At 37.7% G+C, this 20,238-nt stretch overlaps 1 pseudogene; it reads right to left on the minus strand.

The window, feature by feature from the left end:
* Positions 1–13,423: 13,423 nt before the first annotated feature.
* LOC149848779 (24-methylenesterol C-methyltransferase 2-like) lies at positions 13,424–14,534 on the minus strand (annotated as a pseudogene).
* Between the last annotated feature and the right edge of the window lie 5,704 nt (positions 14,535–20,238).

Here is a 20,238-nt window from a genome sequence, read left to right on the forward strand (position 1 = left end):
GTGAAACGGGTCGGACCTCGGGGCAAACCGGGTCATTTTGGATCCAAAAGGGCCATTTGGGCCTCGGATCTGGTTCAAAATGTACCCAATCCAACCCACATTAGCCCTATTCATGATTTTTTCAAATAATTGCTAAAACCTTCCTCAAAAAGGGTGCGCAGCAATATCTTTTATTTTAATCTTTCATTTGGAAATAGCAAAAACTTTGGTTTTTTATATAAAACATAACAAAAACCTTAGGCAAATTGGTTTTGCCTAAAGATTTGCACCCCTTGAAGCCTGATTCTCAATCCTTCATCTTCTCTCCCAGCCACCATGCCCCATTCTCTCCTCCTCTTGGGTTTTGCATGGATTTTCTTGCATCTTCCTTGTTATCGCCCCTCTTTCCTCCCCATTTTTCATCTCCTTCTTCCATTTCTTCCACTTCTTCTCATCCTTGTTGTGTGTTGATCAACATATGCTCTCTTTTGCAGGTGTAGCAGAGGTTAAAGACGCCAATCTTGCTTAGAGTGTCGTCTACTCCAACAAGATTGATCGGTTCTACCTCCATCTGATCCTCTTCCCCATCCGATTGCAATCGGCTCATCCTCCATCTTCGGTGCACTTCAACCATGCTATAGCAGCAAGAAAAGGGTTCATGACATTACAACAACATCAACGAAGGCACAAGAACGTGAATCCCAGGCTTAATTCGCTCACCTCTACCCCCACACTCGTCGAACAACCCCAAGAGGCGAGGTATGTCTTTCCTTTATCTCTTTCTTTTAGTATAAAACCCAGTGCGTGATTGCAATTCTGTTTGGGGTGTGTTTATTTTTCTGTCAGCCGTAGAAGATAGTGGTGCCTAGACAAGCACCGTAGATTGATTATAGTTTTAGGTTTTTCTAATATTTTTTCCTGTCCAGCCCTTTTTTAACTCATTGCGCTTTAGCGCCAAACCAGCTAGAATATTTCTAGCCGACTGGATGTTATTGTGGGTTTGAATGTTTTTGTAGATTAGTATTATGCATAGAGTTTTCATAGTAATTCCAGTTAAATCTTTGCATTTCGTTAACTGTAATTAGTTAGATTTGTAGCCACTGATTTGTTGTTTTGAAGACTTCTTGTTAGCCGGCTCAAGTGCTATAGTTTAGGCTTTTATTCCTGTAGCTTAATGTGATTCAGAGTAAATATTAGCCACTTAAAATCTGTAGCGAATTATTTTTTTTTTGTTTGACTTTTGTTGTCCAAATTATATTTCTACTCGATTTAGGGGTTTGGGTAACTCATATTTACTTAGTTGGCTTTGTTGTGTTAGCATTTGATTCAGTTAGTTTAAGGAGTGAATAATAAGTTATTTTAGTGTTAGGTTAGTCGTTTAATGATGTTGACTACGTAGAATAATTCATGTGTTGGTATTAAAGAATGTATTTCCAATTTAGTCGACATTAGTATTGTGTTTTAGGATTAGATTGTTGCTCTCTGTTTTAGCATTAGTACAATATTCATTCACTTGTTGTTAGCAGTAGATGTAAATGTGTTAATGTCGGTAGAAGAGCTGCAGTTAGTGGAAATTTCGATTAAGATTGCATTCTAGCTATAATGCCCAAATTTGGGTGGAATTACTCTCATCCTATTCAAACATCTTGTAAAGAATGGAATGAATTACTAACTGCAGCTTGATTTCTGTTTTAGCATCAGTTTTTAGTAGCTCTATATGCTAATTAGTGTCTGGATTAGGTATTAGTTTATATTGATTTAATGCATGGTATTTACGAATTAGTTTGGTTGTTGCATTAGCACTAGTTAGGGTTAGGTTAGTATTTAACTTGGATTTATAGTTAGTGTTATACTTAATTTTCTTTTTTTAAGGTTAATGAATTAGTTACCTTAAGTAATGACAATAGGTTAGTTAATGTCAACAAGTTAACTTAGTTTAATTCATATTTGTAGGTTAGTTTAACTCAACTTAACCTATCATTTTACTCTAGCATTAATGTATATTTCTCACAGGTAATGCAGGTAGTTAATTCAGATTTTATTTTCTTAGTGTAATTAGTTGTATTTTCTGTTAGTAGTTAGTATTAGGTTGTGAATGACTGTAATTATATATATGTTTTAAGCAATAGTGTAGGCATGGGATTAGTTTGGTGAATAGTGCATTGAATTTGAAAACTGGTTTTTGCACTAACTTGCAATTGTCATTTGCCTTGCAATCTGTCTGATTTTTCTCGAACTTACTGTTCTATGCTATTCATTAGAGTGTTAACTATGTATAAACCAAAATCAACTCATTTCGAGTTGATTTGGTTTGCCTTTTTAGCATTTTACAAAATTAGGTTTTTTGCGATTTTAGATTTCGGGTCAAACGATTCGAGAACTTTTCTACGAACTTGAAACCCTTGCATCCAGAGTATCTGAATGAGTTTTTCAATTTTGTAAAGTCTGACATACTCCTGAATCTGTTAGAAAGAGAACAAAAGAAAAATCTTTTAAATCGGATTTTGTTTACCCCTTCAAACTTCCTATTTGTGAAAACCTATCAGAATCCATTTTGCACTAAAACAAGGGTACAACAGTCATTTACTTAGTTTATTTTCGGCAGTTTTTCATGTTTTCTAGCATGTAGTTAGTGCATTAACAGTAGTTAGCTCAGTTGGAGTAATATCAGTAGCTAGGCTAGTTTGATTTGCATTTTATTTTAGTGTTAGTTTAATTTTAGTATTAGATCAGTAATTAAATCAGAGTTAGTTTCAGTTGTAATTTAGAATTAATTATTGACTCCATACTGACTCTCTATTTTCGTTGTTTTAGGTTGATAAGTTAGAAACAGATCTACAGGTGTACTTAAAATGCGAGTGCAGTTGCACATGTGGCGAAGACAGAATTACCCTGGCGATCCGGAGAAGACTTAGCAATATGTTTCAGTTTATTTTCATTTTTAGATAGTCCTTCAATTAGAATTGTAATGTTAACGTAGTTATAAACATTTGTGATATTAATAAATTGAAGTTTTAGATTTAATTTGAATGTATCATGTTCCCTGTGGATTCGACCCGTACTCGCCATATTCGTGGAAAGACAGTTTTTATTACTTGATTGGTGATTTTCCAAAACGCTTTCAACGATAAAATAATGTTTAAAAATACCATTGCTAAAAGTCTCATCAATACATACTCACCATGGGTAGTTTACCCGATTTTCTTAAATATTGCATTCATTTTCATTTTGAATACTCATTGGCTAAATGGTCGCTTTGTGATACTTAGCATTAAGTATCACATTTTTGTGGTATTTGCCTGAGAATTCATATACATTTATAGTTCAAGCATTTTAAGCATTCTATATATATCAAATATTGAATTAACATGTGTATCTATGCTCTAGCAATTATGAGCATAAATGATACATGAGCACATGCATCAAACTTAAATTACAATGTGAGTGTTATCATAGTTAACTACACACAATTGCGCTTGTTCGTATGCATTTTTATAATGCATTTGACATAATCAAAATCATGACATGAAAGTGTCTAAAAAAATACTTCAAAATTGGGTTTTAAATACACATGATCAACTTTCAAAAACTGATTTTGAATATGGTTCAAAACTGCATTTAAATTTGAAAATTTTTGTCTTGAGCATTTTATCGAACACTTAGTGTGGCACAATTTCGAAGGTAAAACTAAAATTTCAAAATTACTAACATGTAAAATAGATTTAATTATGTTAAACTATTAATTCTAATTGCATGTTCATATTGTTAATTAATCAAGAATCAACATACTTTAAATATTAGGCATGTCAAAACCAAACTATGCTAATGTGATATTATGCTACATGCTTAGACTAACATAAAGCTAAACATACACATGATTGCAACAAAACAACTTAAGGAGCATTCTAAAAATTTAGTTAAGGGTTCTTATTCTTATAGATCTAAAATATCACATTGTGAAACTCAAAAGGCCAAGAGGTTTTGCGAAAGTCGCAACAAATTGTCGCTTTGACAATTCACTAAACAGTTGGTGTATGCATGCAATACCAAGAGAAATAGCAAACAAGGTTCAACTGAAGCGCTCTCCCATTGACGGAGAGTGATACAGGGCATCACATAAATTGAAAAAGTGTCTGAAGGTAGATCCACACCCAAATCAACCCCAAACGATAAATTAGTAGGGTGATTTCCTCGAAATCGACCCGAACAACTTCAAAAAAAGATGAATGGTTGTTTGATTGGTTGCGGCTGAACGTTCTTCCCTATCTACATGCTTCTCAATGTGTGATTCTCAAGGTAGAAATGATTTTCTTGAGAAAATCGATCCGAAAGAGGGGGAAATTGAAGACGAAGGTAGAGAGAACGAAATCCATGATGATAATGATGCTAATGAAGCTGGCATCAAACTCAAGGGCAGAGTTTCTAATGTTGGACATCGGGCATAAATCCCAAGAAGACCCAATAAGGGAAAATCGGCTAAGAGAAAAATGCTCAAAAATAGAAGCAATTGATAAAGAAGAAGAAGATTAGAGAGAAGCTACTCACCTAGGCATCAATGGTGGCTGGAGGTGATGCAAATCTTCAAAAATTGTGGCACTAATCCTAACACTCGATGGTTGGCTAGGGTTTGCACAAATCCCAAGCAAGAAGATAAGGAGAAAGATTAATCTCTCAAAGAAAATAGACAAGGAAGAAGGAGATTTAGGTAGTGAAAAAGAAAGTTGAAAAACTTACCAATGAAGGGTTGATGGAGGGCTGAAGAGGGGCTGCAATTGATGTGAATCCCTAAGAGTGGCTGGCACAAATCCCAAGGTGAAACAAGAAGAGGTGAAGAGAAGAAGGGCTTCACGGTTTTAGGAGAAAATGAAAAACACAAGGGGAGATGTAGGTTTCGGCCGAGTGGAGAAGGAAAAAAGAGAGAATAGGGGGTCGGATGCCCTAGTGGGCCTCATATTATTCAACTCTTCCTTGGGTCTTGCGCCCAAGGGAGTTGCATCTTAATCGCGTTCGGTTTGATCCCAACCAAAATCGTTTTCTAAAAAAAAATCAAAACTAAGATAATTACCCCCATGTTATATTGATACATATATCATTTCAATTTTTAATTAGAAATAAATATAAATATATTTAATTATTTAAAATCCATAAGAACCCTAATTTGGGTCAACCCATAGGGTCCAAACCCACTTGAAAAACAAGTTTTCAATAAAAATACAATTTCATTATTAAAACTTTGAAATATATTTAGAACTTATAAAGTCATTCTTAAATATTTATTGGCAATATTTTGTTAAGCATTCTAACAAAATAAAATAGTTAATTAATTAAAATGACCAAAATGCCCCTAAGTTTAAAAATTAAGGTTTTTAATGACTAAAACCATCTAGTTAGCTTCAAAATTCAATGAGATCACTTCCATACATTACAAACCTCATAAAAATATGTTTTTGATGATAAATTAATATAATTAATTGTTACTTATCCGAAATAGTTTTATAAATGTCAATTTTAGCCTTGTTAGCCAGAAATGAGCAAATGAACATGCAAAATACCTATAAATAAAATTTAAAAACTAGAAACACATTTGTAACTTGAGAATAAGGATGATTTTTTTATTTATTTATAATCTTAAAAAAATACAGGTTTTACACCACTATCATCTTCTCCTCCATTCTCTTAATACTAATTCAACATCAACAACCATCATCGCTTCCTCCTTCGCCTATGACGGCTCTTTTTGCATCTCTACAATTTTCTTCCCTTCTTTCCAAGCCACCACCATCTCCTCCTCCACTCTCAATGCCGTCTTTGCACCGCCACCTATTACTGCCACCACAACCCTACTGTTTTTCTTTTTCTCTTTCTTTTCTTTTCTTATTGCTCATGCATATTTCATATTCTCTTAAACCTCCCAGAACCAACCACACCATCACCATCAATTTTACCTTCTATCACATCCATTTACAGTAAATATAAACTCAATAGCATCCAAAGAACTCATGCCTAATAGCTGTTAATAATAATATAGAGTGAAAGGCGCTGTTTTCATTGCTCTTTCGAACAAACACATTGGATTACATGGGTGTGGATATAGAGAGAGAGAGAGAGAGAGAGTGAATCAAGGGTAAATTTGAATTTGATAACTTTACCTTTGTTTGGTTAATACAAACCTATGATAATCTGCCAACCAGACTGTTTTTAATTAACAAGGAAAAAATAGGTGTGTTTTTAGCAAGTGAAATCTTTAGGTGTTTTTTTATTAATGTCCATTATTTAGGTGCTACTTTAAAAAAAATCTCAAATTTTAAGAATTTTATAAACAATATTGATTGTACGTGTACATTTTATAGTGAAAACATAAATTAAAAAATTAGAAATTTTCAAAAAGGCACTTAAGTTTTGAAAAAAAATTAAAATACAACTAAAAATATTGTGGTTAATTAAAAAGGCCTAAGAGTTTACTGCCATCAAGTTTGTTGTTAAATGTGATGTAAAAATACTATTTTTACCCTCAACAACATATTATAAAAAAATGCACTTAAAATAGAGGGAAGGAGTCTTTGAAGTGTTATCTAGTAAATTAACCCTTCTAATAAATCTTGGGTTAATGATAACCTAGGTTAACTGGATGGAACATGGAAGTTTGTTTCTTATTAATGGTGCAACAATTTAGGTGCCTTTTTAGAATTTCCAAAACTTAGTTGTGTTTTTTATTGATGTCCAAACTTAAGGTGCTTTTTTGAAAATTTTCCTGACAAAATAAATAAAAATAATAATATGAAAATTATCTCTATGATATCAAACTAAATTCCCTTTTATTGGGACAAACAAGATTTCAAAAATGTCAAAGAAGCCTATGCTTTTTAGGCTCTTGAAACGTGCTTAACAGCAAAAATATTCATTGTATATGTACAATCTTATAATGAAAACACAAATTAATAGAAAAATATATAATTCTTTTAATATGAGAATGATGTTGGGCAAGCTCTTTTTTATTGAGACAAAACCAGCTTTACATTTTTGATGAAGTTTCAAAGTATGTGAGAGAATCCTATCTCTTTTAGGCCATTGAAAAATGAGTTTGGATTCACTCATTCGCTAAGTCATCCCTATCTTCGGACCCCTCTTTGAGATTTTATTGATGCAAGTTGTTTTGAACAAATCTGACTACATAGATGTAATTTACATCATCTATTTATTTAATATCAACACTTTTTTTATAGTCTAATATCAACACCTGAATTGCCGAAATCCCGACATGTTGGAAGGATTTTTTGGCAATTAAAAAATCAACGGCTGAGAAAACACTACATTTTGTGATTTAAAACATCATATTTTTTATAAAAAAAAAGAAAAGAAAAGAAAATTATGATCAAATGGTTTATTCTTAATAAATCAACCATGTTGAATCTATCTATGTGGCGGGATTTGATCAAAACCGCTTGCGTCATTAAGATTCCAAAGGATATGAAGATGGGGGATGACATAGGGGATGAGTGGAACCATAACATTTTTTTTGAAAGGCAAGCTGGGGTTAGGCAGACCCCCACCAGTTATTATTGAACGTATCACTGGGTTTTGAACCTCCAACGTCCCACCACAAGGAGACGGGCACTGACAGCTCCTACTAACCACGCGGATAGTGACTGTGTGCCGTCCTATAATGGCCAGCAATGTACTGCATCTAGTGGAGGGGACCGATGGCCAACAAGTACGGAAATAAGCGGTTAGGATTCAGGTCAGATATCCAACTTGATCCAAATCCTTTTAGTCAGCTTTGTCAGCCAAAATAGGATTCGATTGATAACCAGATTCAGATTCAATATCAAGTTTTGCATCCGGTTCCCAGTTCAATTCGGAGAAAAAGTCTGAATCCAACTAAACTCGAATCCAAATACATGTAAATGTCAGAAGTAAGCAAAAAGGATCTGTATTTGATTTGGCCCAGATCCATGTATGTTAGATCCCATTTAAGTCGGACTTGGTATATATTGCCTAAATCTGACCCGAGTCTGTCCCCATCCACAACCGGCCTGTGCCATTTGATATCTGAGAAAAGGCTGGTTCAATTTTATTGTCCTAGCTGTGGTGACCACAAATTAATCAAGCAATCTAACGTATCAAAATCAGCGGCCCACATCGTTAGATCTCAACTTCTTCTGTTCTCTTGTTCGGATATGATCAACCCCTCATCTTAAACATCTTTAAGACATGATCTTTTAAACCTAGACAAAACTAGCCTCCAGAAAAAGGTTGTAAGGAGAATTGTTTTTCTTTTTATAACCCGAACAAACCACACTTGGTACTAAGATCTGGTCATGCTGGCTAAGCCTGCCATACCTATGGTTGTCTTACCAGAGGTGTAAGGCTTTAAGGCTAGGACCCTTCACTCCTGGGGCCTATGCTAGGCATCAACTTGCGCTGAAAAGAGACACCCATGAGAATCGAACCTTGAATATCCGTCTAGCGGCCAAGTCCCCACCCCACTACACCAACACCCCCTTCGGGTTTTGAGGAGTATTGTTTTACCCATTTCAAGCTGGGCAACCCAAGACCCAGACACCGACCTAGGTCCATGGTTAATGTGTACACCTCTTGACACATACCATAACAAGATGTCCAAACCATAGTGGTGGTTTCTTCTCTCTAAATCCAAGAAAAGGATCCCGTAGTTGGCGTTGGGGCTTAGTTTGAAGCCGGTACCAATTTCGCTTGTCTGGTAGGAGCAGCTAATGCACGTCACCTTGTGTTGGAACGTTGCAAGTACAAAACCCAATGGTATAATTGTATAACTGGTAGGAGCCTGCCCATAGTGACAAACGTTTTTATCGACAATTTCTAGTTTTTAAAAAACTTACGAGAAATTAAAAAAAAAATCCATAAATCTTTCATTTTTTTCGGCAAAATCTTGGCAATAAAAAATTTAATTAAAAATCTAAAAAATATTTTTTATAAGAAAATATTAATAAAAATTGTTTTAAAATAAAAATACACAATTTTTTGTGATAAATAGCACTTTAAATATCATATTTAATCATGGTATTTATGTTTTTCATAAATCTCACGATATTTTGTATAAATCTCACGAGAAATTGCAGTTTTAAACTTTTAGGAAATTTCTCACAATATTATCGCAAGATTTTTCATAAATCTTGCTATATTTGTCACACTGGGTCTGCCTAACCCCAGCTTGCTTTTCAAAAAAAAAATTTGCAAGAAGCAGGAACTAATGCATTTGCCAAACATCAAGTTCTCACATGGATCAATGCCCAACCAACTCAAGAGGAAGAGCTGACTATTGCTTTTTGCCAAACATCAAATTCTCACATGGACCAATGGCCAAAAAAATCAATACATTGATAGATTGTTGATTTTTCAACATTGAAAATCTGACAGATACATCAAAAGATCGAGATCACATCAGGTGATCTGTCAAATCACTTTTAAGGAAAGTGATTTGGCATCCTCACCGTCCACAAATTGCAGAAAGACCACGAGGACACGGTGAGATGACGGTGTAGATGTCAAATCACCTTCTTATAGTGATTTGACGGATCACTCGATCTGCTCTCTAAAAGAACATGATCCAAGGGCCGATTTCCACTAAACCAAACATTTAAAACACGTCTATGTCAAAAAGCAGTATCCCTTTTAACCAGGGGGACCCTATGGTGTCCGTGTGATGTCTTACGCGTCTTAATGGCGTAAATCCCTAATAAATATGGTCCCCCTTGCTTTTGGGTAATGTAGTTTCTATACATAGGAGAGATTCAAACGGTTCAGATCCCGAATAGCTAAATACATGGAGATTCAGATGGAAATCAGATTCAGATTAGCTAAAAATTGAAAAACCACCATCATGGATCTAACCCATTTGCATCCTTAGCTATGCACTAAAAAGTAAAAAGCTCATCAATTTTTGTCTAAGACGGTTGAATACACAAAGTAATTTTATTTTGGTTTTTGTTCTTGCTTTGGAGTTGTCTTTACTGTTATTTTAGGGTATGTTTGATTGCTTGTCCAAAAGCTTGGATAAAACACTCGTCTAGCACAGACAGAACACATGTTCTGTTTAGAACAAAAACAATTGTACTTGTTCAGCATTTGCATCGACTAGAGAAAGACAAGTGTTCCGTGTTTGATTTGCACCATGCAGACAGTTCGGACACGTATAGAAAAAGGGTTGGATAGCTTCGTTTCGGATCATCAATCCGCCTCACCATTTCTTGGATCATATATGGCACGCTTTCTCGGCTATTAGCTGTAGTGGTCGAGTGGAGATCCAATAACCAGATGGAGTAATCATTGTCCAATCAATTAAAAAGCTATGCTAAGCACATTTGCATAGTTAGCTTCTATGTCACAGGGATGCCAATTTTGACTGCATGTCCTGGGTTACACGATGGCACGGTTGATTGTGTGTCTCTCTAGATGCCATGGACGGATGTCGCACGCCAGCTATTAAACAGTGGGCGTACATCCCACAAGACACACATCCACGGTGTTCTGCACGTCTTGTTGAATTATTAGGATTGGGTGTGCACAGGAGGGCTTTAGGAGAAGAGATGGAGGATTTGGGGTGATGATGGCCTGCATCAGACGGGATCATAGATCCTGTTCGAATGATCCTGCTGAGGCAGAGGGCTGGAGCATTTAACCTCCCCTGGGTAGCCGTTATCCAACCTATCTGTCTCATTGGATTCTCAAATATGTTGAGAATCCAATGTGGACTGGGCCCCACCATGATCCTGGTGGTGTTAATCTCAATGGCCCACTAAGTAGGTCATTGGATTCCATGTGAGACCCATTTTGTCACACTGGATCCATATCAGGATCCTACATCTCCCACTTGACCATATGGGGCGAACACTCATATTCATCATAACCAGTGCATTATGTATTGCACTCATGACATTATGAGGTTTACATACGCTAATTGAATTTTTTCTTCATGATATATCCCTATCATAAGGTTATTCACAAACTAGGTTGTTTTTTCATCATATCATAACTTTCAAGTATTCATCATTCACTGCTTATTAAGTCATGCAGTTCATGAATACATCATAATGTGGGTCTCACATAGTCATGGGGTTCTTTTGCTCTTCCATGAGCTTATCATAGGCATGCACTCTAGTGGAGTACCATGAAATTCATAAATTCATGATAGCAAATACTCTCACTTTCCATGTGCATTATCACATATTGATCACAACCTGATCATTTCAGGTCAGTATATCCAGATCCAAATAGATCAACATCATTTAGTATTCAAAACTTTAAAACATAAAATATATTCTTTCATGTATTTATATCATCATACTATAGGGAGCATTATGATTATTTATCATTATTACAGATAAATATCCTTACATGCATGTGCAAAGTTATAATTTCGCTCCCACTTTTTCAATGCATTGCATTTAAGCAATATTTGCATTAAGTCATGACATCATGTGATTTTTCATACACTAGTTGGATTTTTCCTTCATGATATATCCATATCATAAGGTTATTCGCAAACTAAGTTGTTTTTCATCATGAATCTATATCCAAATCCAATTTTGATATATACCAGATCCATATCCAATGAGAGTTCTCTCATTATCATTTGGATATGCCAAATTATGATAAGCCAAATAACAAGCTTTAATCAAACCACAAGTTTAAACATTTAAGTTCAAATCCATTATTGGATCTATATATATATATATATATATATATATATATATATATATATATATATATATATATATATATATATATATATATATATCCAATTTTATTGGATTTGTAGGATTCCATATCCAAATCCGACTTGAGATGTTATCTATCAAGTCCAACACGATCCATATTAAAATGGATCTCCATACAAGTTAAAACCATGGATCTTACAGGATTTGACTATAATCCAAATCCATATATATCTAATGCCAATGGACTTATATTACACATCCAGTATTCTACTTATCTGGATTTAACCGTGTAAATCTTGGATCCATACAAAATATATCATAATTAGATCCAAATAGCTGGCCTTATACTATCTAGAACCAACATAAAACTTGGATCAAATCTAGATCCATGCAAAAAATCTGACATAATATATATATATATATAGAGAGAGAGAGAGAGAGAGAGAGATCAATTATGGATCCACATACCATATCCGAATACAACACTTATCCGGATCAATCACAATCTTGGATCAAATCTAGATCCATATCCCATATTCGGGCATATCACTCAACTGGATCCAATCTAGATCAAACTAGATGCATATAACATATCCAAACATAACACTCATTCGGATCCAATCATAAAACTGGATCAAACAAGATCCATATAACATATATGGACAACCGAACCCAACAATGAATCCGTTCAAGTTCAACAAGATCCAATAACAATGTTTGGATCTAAAACTAATTCAACCGGATCTATGCCCAATAAATTTAAACTATCTAGATCCATCCAATATTGCTTTATTGGATCTAACTAAGTTTATGTTATTTTACTAGATCCAAACATCTGATCTAATACCAAACAAATCCACTTTGAGCCAAGCATAAGATCAAATGGATCAGAGTCCAATATTGACCCAAACAACAGATCTTATAATTAAACTTGATCTATATAAAAGAAAAATTGGATCAAACCATACTGGATCCAAATATTAACATGAACAAAATATTAATGCATATAATAAAAATATATGCAACCATAATATTGTTGGATCCAAAAAATATCAGTGTAGAGATATAAATCATAACTGGGTCTAGAAAGCTTTACCAGATCCAACCAAGATCAATAAGAATCTACTTGAAAAGCTTAACCCAATTCAGATCCAAACCTGTTAGAGGTATTCTTGCTAACCAGAGGCACTTTTCTGCAAAACCAAAAAAGTTAGAAATAGTTCTGGGTAACAAATCATAACATTAAAAATATAATATTTCTGAGTTAAACAGAAAACTTTGGATGGTTTTTTTTTTATAATTTAAAAAAAAAGGCTATTATAGGAAAAATTGAACTCTGCAACCTTGTCTCGGATAATTTCCAGAGACCAACATATTTCTAAAATTACCCAGAAAGTTGAGCCCTTGTTTTGAAAAACAAAGGACACATGCATAATAAGCAGGAAAAGAGCGTGGATGGCATTGTAAAAGTTTTTTTTTTTTAATCCTTTTCTCTTAGGGTTTCTTTTTTAAAAAAAACTAGTTACGCTCTTTTTTTTTCAAAACTTTTTTTTATTGGTTTACCCTTTTCGTAAAGGGGAACTCTCTTAGGGTTTCCCTTTTACGAAAGGGGAAACAGAGTGAGGAAGAGGAATGGGGGCGACGGCTGTAGCCCTTGCCGCCACCTCTGCCTTCGCCTTCACCGGAAGATCCAGCAACGGCTCGTTTTGTGCAACCACCCCACGAAAATGGGGGTTCTCCACCATCTTCTAGCCAAAGGTTTTCCGACGAGCATCCGGTGGGGATCTCTGTAACCACCACCACTGATTCAATCGACAACAAGGCTTCCTTCTTCTTCTTCGACTGTCGCATTGTGTCGCGGTTCCTAGAACCCACCCATCAGGCAGAGTAGCGATGCCCTTCCAGTGAAGCCTGGTCCACCACGGCAATGTCGGCGACAGGGCAAGGTCCTTCTCCTTCACCACCTCAAACCCGACCTTCCTCGCGATCTCCGGCAGATCGGCAAAGCTTTGAAGCCCCGAAAGAGCGTTCCCCTGCTCGATGTTGTGCACGATCTCGACGTGCTCGGGTTCCTCCACCCGGTACATGGGGGTCGTCACCCACTCGTAGGAGACATAGAGCGCCCCGAGCTTCAGCACACTGAACACCTCCGAGTAGGCATCCTCGAGCTTGGGTGCATGGCAGGTTGCCTTAATGAAGTAGGCCCCGTCGAAGCTGTCATTGGCAAACGGCATCTGCAGGAAGTCCCCGCAGAGGACCTTGCAGAGCGAGTCGAGCTCGGCCTTCTTGTTGTGCGCCTTGGCCCGCCCGACCTGGTAGTCGTTAATGGTGATCCCCACGACCCTGGTGCCGGAGTGCGCGGCAATGGTGCTCATCGGCCCGCCGATGCCGCAACTGACATCAAGGATCCAGTCGCAGAGGCCGACACGGAGTTGGTCGACAGCGCGGACCTTGTGCAGCCTGGTGGCCTCCTTTTGAGACTTTCCCTAAGTGAGGGTGAGAAGTGGAAGCTCTGCCTTCACCCCTACTCGTAGATGTCTGTCACCATGTTGTAGAAGGTGTCCACGAAGTGGGGTACATTCTCCTTCGTCTCGATCTCCTTGGGCTTCTGGAAGAAGGCCCAGTACTGCTGGTACTTGTCCTCCACCTTCTCCCTGGAGATGGAGTCACCGTCGAGCTCCACTACGGACTTCTGGAACCCTTCGGCTATTTGACACCCACAGCGAAGCTGTCGCAAGGGTTTCTTCCACTCCGGATGTTGGCAGCAACCACGACGGAGAGGAGGTTCACGTCGGAGAAAGGGCCTTTGATTAGCCGGAGGGCGTCGATGGAGCAAGGATCTTCGATGACTCCGGACATGACATAACAGGCACCGGTCCTGTCAAAGACCTCTCGCGGACTTTGAAATTGCTTGCGAACCTTTTTTTCATCCTTATTCTATTATGCTCTCTGGCGGATCGATCATCGGTGGGGTTGGCTACGTCTCTTCTGCAATGTCGACAGTAAGTGCTTTTCTCCTCTCCATGAGGTGACCACACCGGACGCTCTCCTATTGGTACAATAGTCTGCCCCTCTTGCTCCTTCCTTCGGTATGAAGGTCGGACAGGTCATCGGGCCAACCGACCGACTAAGTAAGGCTTTCGTTGGAATAAAGGCTAAGTTCACTTCAATACTTGCATACCCACAACCTTTGCTCTGATACCACTGTTGAATTATTAGGATTGGGTGTACACAGGAGGGCTTTAGGAGAAAAGATAGAGGATTTTGGTTGATGACGGCCTGCATCAGGAGGGATCATAGATCCTGTTCGGATGATCCTGCAGAGGCAGAGAGCTGGAGCATTTAGCCTCCTCTGGGTAGTCGTTATCCAGCCTATCTGTTTCATTGGATTCTCAAACATGCTGGGAATCCAATGTGGACTGGGCCCCACCATGATCCTAGTGGTGTTAATCTCAATGACCCACTAAGTGGGTCATTGGATTCCATGTGAGACCCATTTAGTCACACTGGATCTATATCGAGATCCTACATCCAGGAGGCACAACACTCTTTTTTTTTTTGTATCAATAAGAAAATAAACTACCAACCGGGGTTCGGCTTGTCTGACAGGAGCAGCTAATGCACGTCACCTTGTGTTGGGATGTTGCAAGTTCAAATGCCAATGGTATCATCGTATAACTGGTAGGGGTCTGCCTAACCCCAGCTTGTCTTTCAAAAAAGACAAATTTCTCAGGACCACTGTCATGTTCATCCTAGGCAAGTTGTTCTGTTCTAACTTGGACACGGAGTCACACCCTGAGAAGGCAAGTGGACATAGTGCCCATGTACGGATATTACTTATAATATATTTTAATATTTTAATATTATTTCAATAAAAATATATTGTAAATATTACAATATCAAAAAATAATTTTTTATTGATTAAAAAATTTTGTATCCTTGTTTCCTATTTAAAAAAAAAACATAGAACTTGCAAATTGAATCTGCCTCGTATCCAGTGTCTTTGTGACACATATTAGATCAAATATTTTGGTGGTTAGAATTATGCAAACAAGACTGTGTACCAAGTCAGACAGGAGCACCCCAACAAATGAATTGAGATCATCAGGTGCAATGTCAAGGTTGGATTTCCACGGGCGTCACCCATCCGCCCAAGCCAATGCATAGCATAGGCCCTGGGACTCTGGGAGCAGGGGGGGTCCTAGCCTCGAAGTTTTAGGCATACGGTATGCACGAGATTGTAGGTAGGTATGTCCAGGCTGAGCCAGCGCAACCAGGTCTTCATGCCAGGGTGCAGTTTCTTCGGGTTATAAATTCAAAAAAAAAAAAAAAAGTGTGCTATTGCACCTCAATCACCCACCATCTGCTGTTGGGCCCCACAGCTGACCAACGGTGTTCCAAAGATGGCCGGTACAGAACAGAAGCACACCAAAAGTGTGAACCCTCTAACAAATTTCTCTCTCTCTCTCTCAACCAGGAAGGAACGAGGTTGGAGAGTCCTTTTCGGAGTGGGGGTGTGGCCTAGGATCAATGGACAACTACCAGTGGATTCACATTTTGGAGGCTCAGACACGTTAGGCAAATCAAAAGCACAAGACTCATGACATGAGAAGATATCTCAAACCCATTTTTTATAACACAAGTATCAAACATTAATCCTTGAATATTTATTTGTGCACCCACTAAAACAGAAAAAAGAAACCCCACCAACAAAAGTAGATTTCTGATTCACATCGTAAACTACTCAAAAAGAGATAGCCACCAAATTCGATTCACATGCTAAACTATTCAATAGAAAAATCTCCCACCAGCTGAGAATGAGTCCATCTTGTAGAGAGAGAGAGAGAGAGACAATCAGTTAGGACTTTTGGTGACCCAGTCTTTGAGAATTATTTTGCTAATTAGGCATTTTTTTGCAATTTTTAAAAGATATGCTCGTTTTTTTATAAATAGGTCAAACGTTAGGTGGGTTTTTTGTAAATTTTTCTTAAAAAATAGACCATTATAAATGGTGAAAGAAGCATAGCCGGACTGGAAGAGGTGTGGTCCTGCAATCCAGCCAAATAAGCGCTTATAACATGTTCGGCCCTTTTGAAAGGTGGGGGAGGCGTGGGACCCCCACTCTTAATGGAGGTAAGCATTCAAGACGTGGCATCCAGTGGTTGGGCCGAATGCATTATAAGTGTTCGCCCCCGATCACTGGCTCTGCTCACGAACTGAAACCTCTGTTTCTTTGCTTCCTGGCTGAAGCCTTCTTCTCCAGTGCCCATCCTCCCAAAGCTCATCGAAAACTCTAATGGGTCGTTTGCTGCAAACCCCCACTCAAGGCAAGCCACTTTTCCCATGAAAAAGACCCTCAGAAGGAAAAGTGCTTCATCGTTCGTGAGAGGAGGTGTGAACCCATTTTTAACAGAAAAGATGTTTTTGTTTGCATTTATTGGCATTGTTTCACCACCCCTAGAAAAGAGAATTTTTTATATTTATTGCATTTATTGGCATTGTTTCATAAGAAAAAGGCATGAAACAAACACATCATGTTAGAGCCTGTGAACTGCTCTCACCCGGTAAAGTAGATCATTATTTCTCCCATCCCTCTCATTCAAGTGTCAAACTAAACGTGGGGCACGTAAGGCAGGGGTGGTCGTGGGGGCTCACCCAAGGTTTTCCTCGCTTCGGCAAGGGTTCCTCATCATCATAAAAAAAAAAACAAAATTAACGACTCTTTTTTGGGTGGGCCTCCAATTGATGAAACCCGATTATGAGTCGAAACCTACACCCAGCTTCGACCTTGTGGCAAGGAATGTCTCTGTGGCTTTCAAACTCATGATGTCTCGTCAACTTTGTGACTTTCACAAGTTGCCCCCGACGAAAGGGCTGAGACCTTTTTTTCCAAGGAAAAGAGCAGAGACGTTGTTGGCTCCTTTAACCACTTTTTACAGAACTGTGTTGGATGATCCTGCGGTACCAAAAGACACCCTAACTAGGAGATATAAACTTAAGAGACAAGTCAATTCTTTGTAGGGGTGAACCGCAAGGATGCCTTCCAAAATTATGGTTTTCCCTATTGTTTTAGTGGTGAATCTCCCGTTTAAGATGCAGAGCAAAGTTCCAATGGGAACCCAAATGCAGGATCAACAGCTCGGTTGGTATGAATCTCTGTGACAAATATCGCGAGATTTATAAAAATCTGGGGATAATATCATGAGAAATTCTTGAAAGTAAAATGGTAATTTCTTGCAAGATTTTAAAAGTGTGACAAATATCGTGAGATTTACATTTTTAACAGATATTTATTGTGAAGACAACTCCGCCTGTGTATAACTGTTTAGTTATACACTGCCGGTCCCAAGCCCAGATAAAGGAGGAGGGTTGTGGTAGGCCTATGACAGCCAGCATAAAAACTTCGTCATACCCTATGAATATGAACCAATATGAGAATTTCGTTGGGGTGTTCCCTACTGAGCGACGCGTTGTACTCTATAGGCCTAGAGGCAGTGATAAATGGGCAAAAGTTACTAGGTCGTCGCCCGGAAGCGACGCGTCACACCGGCGCCCGAGTGTGGTATCAAATAGGTAAGGGTTTCCTCACTTTCTTGGACGGGTGAGGGTAAAGAAGTTAGTCCAAGACCATAAAATTAGGTTAGCCACTTGGAACATAGGGTCTTTAACTGGTAAGTTGGTAGAGTTAGTAGATGTTATATGTAGGAGAGAGATTGATATTTTATGTCTACAAGAGACCAAATTGGTAGGTGAGAAAGCAAAAGTGATAGAACCTTTGAGATATAAGATTTGGTATACAGGAATAAATAGGAATATGAATGGAGTAGGAATTGTTATGAGTCGTGAGTTTATAGATAATGTAGTTGAGGTTCGTAGGAAGGGTGATAGGATTTTACTTATTAAATTAGTATTAGGTACGGATATTATTAATATTATTAGTATTTATACACCTCAAGTAGGTTTAGATGATTCTATTAAGCATCAATTTTGGGAAGATTTAGATGGAGTAGTACAAGGGATATCTTATGGAGAAAGGCTTTTCATCGGCGGTGACCTTAATGGGCATGTAAGCATTAGTAGGGGTGGATTTGAGAGTATCCATGGAGGCTATGGTATAGGAGAAAGAAACGAGAGTGGAGAAAGGATTTTAGATTTTGATTTGTCCTATGATATGATCTTAGCAAACACTTGGTTTAGGAAGAGGGAGTCTCACCTAGTAACATTTAAAAATGGGGTTAATATGAGTCAGATAGATTTTTTCCTACTTAGAAAGAGATATAGGGGTTGTTGCATCGATTGTAAGGTTATACCGGGAGAAAGTGTAGCTACACAATATAGAGTCTTAATTTTATATCTTAGAATTAGACAATGCCGCAAAAAGGGATAGACATAGGATAGATCCTAGAATTAAGTGGTGGGCACTGAAAGGAGCTAAACAAGGAATATTTGTAGAGCAGGTAGTTAAGGAAGCTAATTGGTGTCTCAAGGAGGATTCAGAATCAATGTGGAATAAGATAGCGGGTGGCATGAGAAAGGTGGCTAAGGAGGTATTGGGTGAGTCTAAAGGCGGTGCACCGCTAAGTAAGGATACATCGTGGTGGAACGAAGATGTCAAATTAGCTATTAAGGCTAAAAGAGAGTGTTATAGAAATCTAAGTAAGAGTCGTGATAATGAGAATTTGGAGAAGTATATGATAGCAAAGAAGGAAGCTAAAAAAGTAGTTCGGAACGTGAGGGATAAGGTATATAAGGAGGTTTATGACAAGTTGGATACCAAAGAGAGTGAGAATGATATTTATAGGCTTGCAAAGATGAGATATAGGAAATCGAGGGATCTGGGTATGGTTAGATGTATCAAAGATGAAATGCAAAGGGTTTTAGTCAAAGATGAGGAGATTAAGGAGAGATTGAAAGATTATTTTGATAAGCTATTTAATGAAAGTCATGCTCAAGATCTTGGAGACTTCTCCATTCCTTTTCATAAGATGAATCGTGACTTCATGTGCAAGATTCAAAAGAAAGAAATTGCAGAGGCTTTGAAAAAAATGAAATCAAGAAGGGCAGTTGGCCCAGATGGTATACCTATCGAGGCTTGAAAGTGCTTGGGAGAGAAAGGTTTAGAATGGTTGACAAATCTTTTTAACAAAATTTGGCAGACAAATAAGATGTCTAATGAGTGGAGGAAGAGTACTTTGGTGCCTCTATATAAGAATAAGGGTGATATACAAGATTGCACAAACTATCGTGGTATAAAACTCATGAGTCATACTATGAAACTTTGAGAGAGAGTGATTGAGTCTAGGTTGAGGAAGGTTGTCATGATATTGAAGAATCAATTTGGTTTTATGCCTTTAAGATCAACTATGGAAGGTATACATCTTCTTAGACAACTTATTGAGAGAAATAGAGAGAGGAACAAAGATTTGCATATGGCTTTTATTGATTTGGAGAAGGCATACGATAGAGTACCTAGGGACGTTCTCTGGTGGACAATGATGAAGAAAGGTGTTTCTCTCAAGTATAATAGTACAATTAAAGATATGTATGAAGGAGTAGTAACCAA

The sequence above is a fragment of the Nuphar pumila genome, chromosome 1 (genome assembly GCF_984573655.1).
Source record: "Nuphar pumila chromosome 1, dmNupPumi1.hap1.1, whole genome shotgun sequence".
Lineage (NCBI taxonomy): Eukaryota > Viridiplantae > Streptophyta > Magnoliopsida > Nymphaeales > Nymphaeaceae > Nuphar > Nuphar pumila.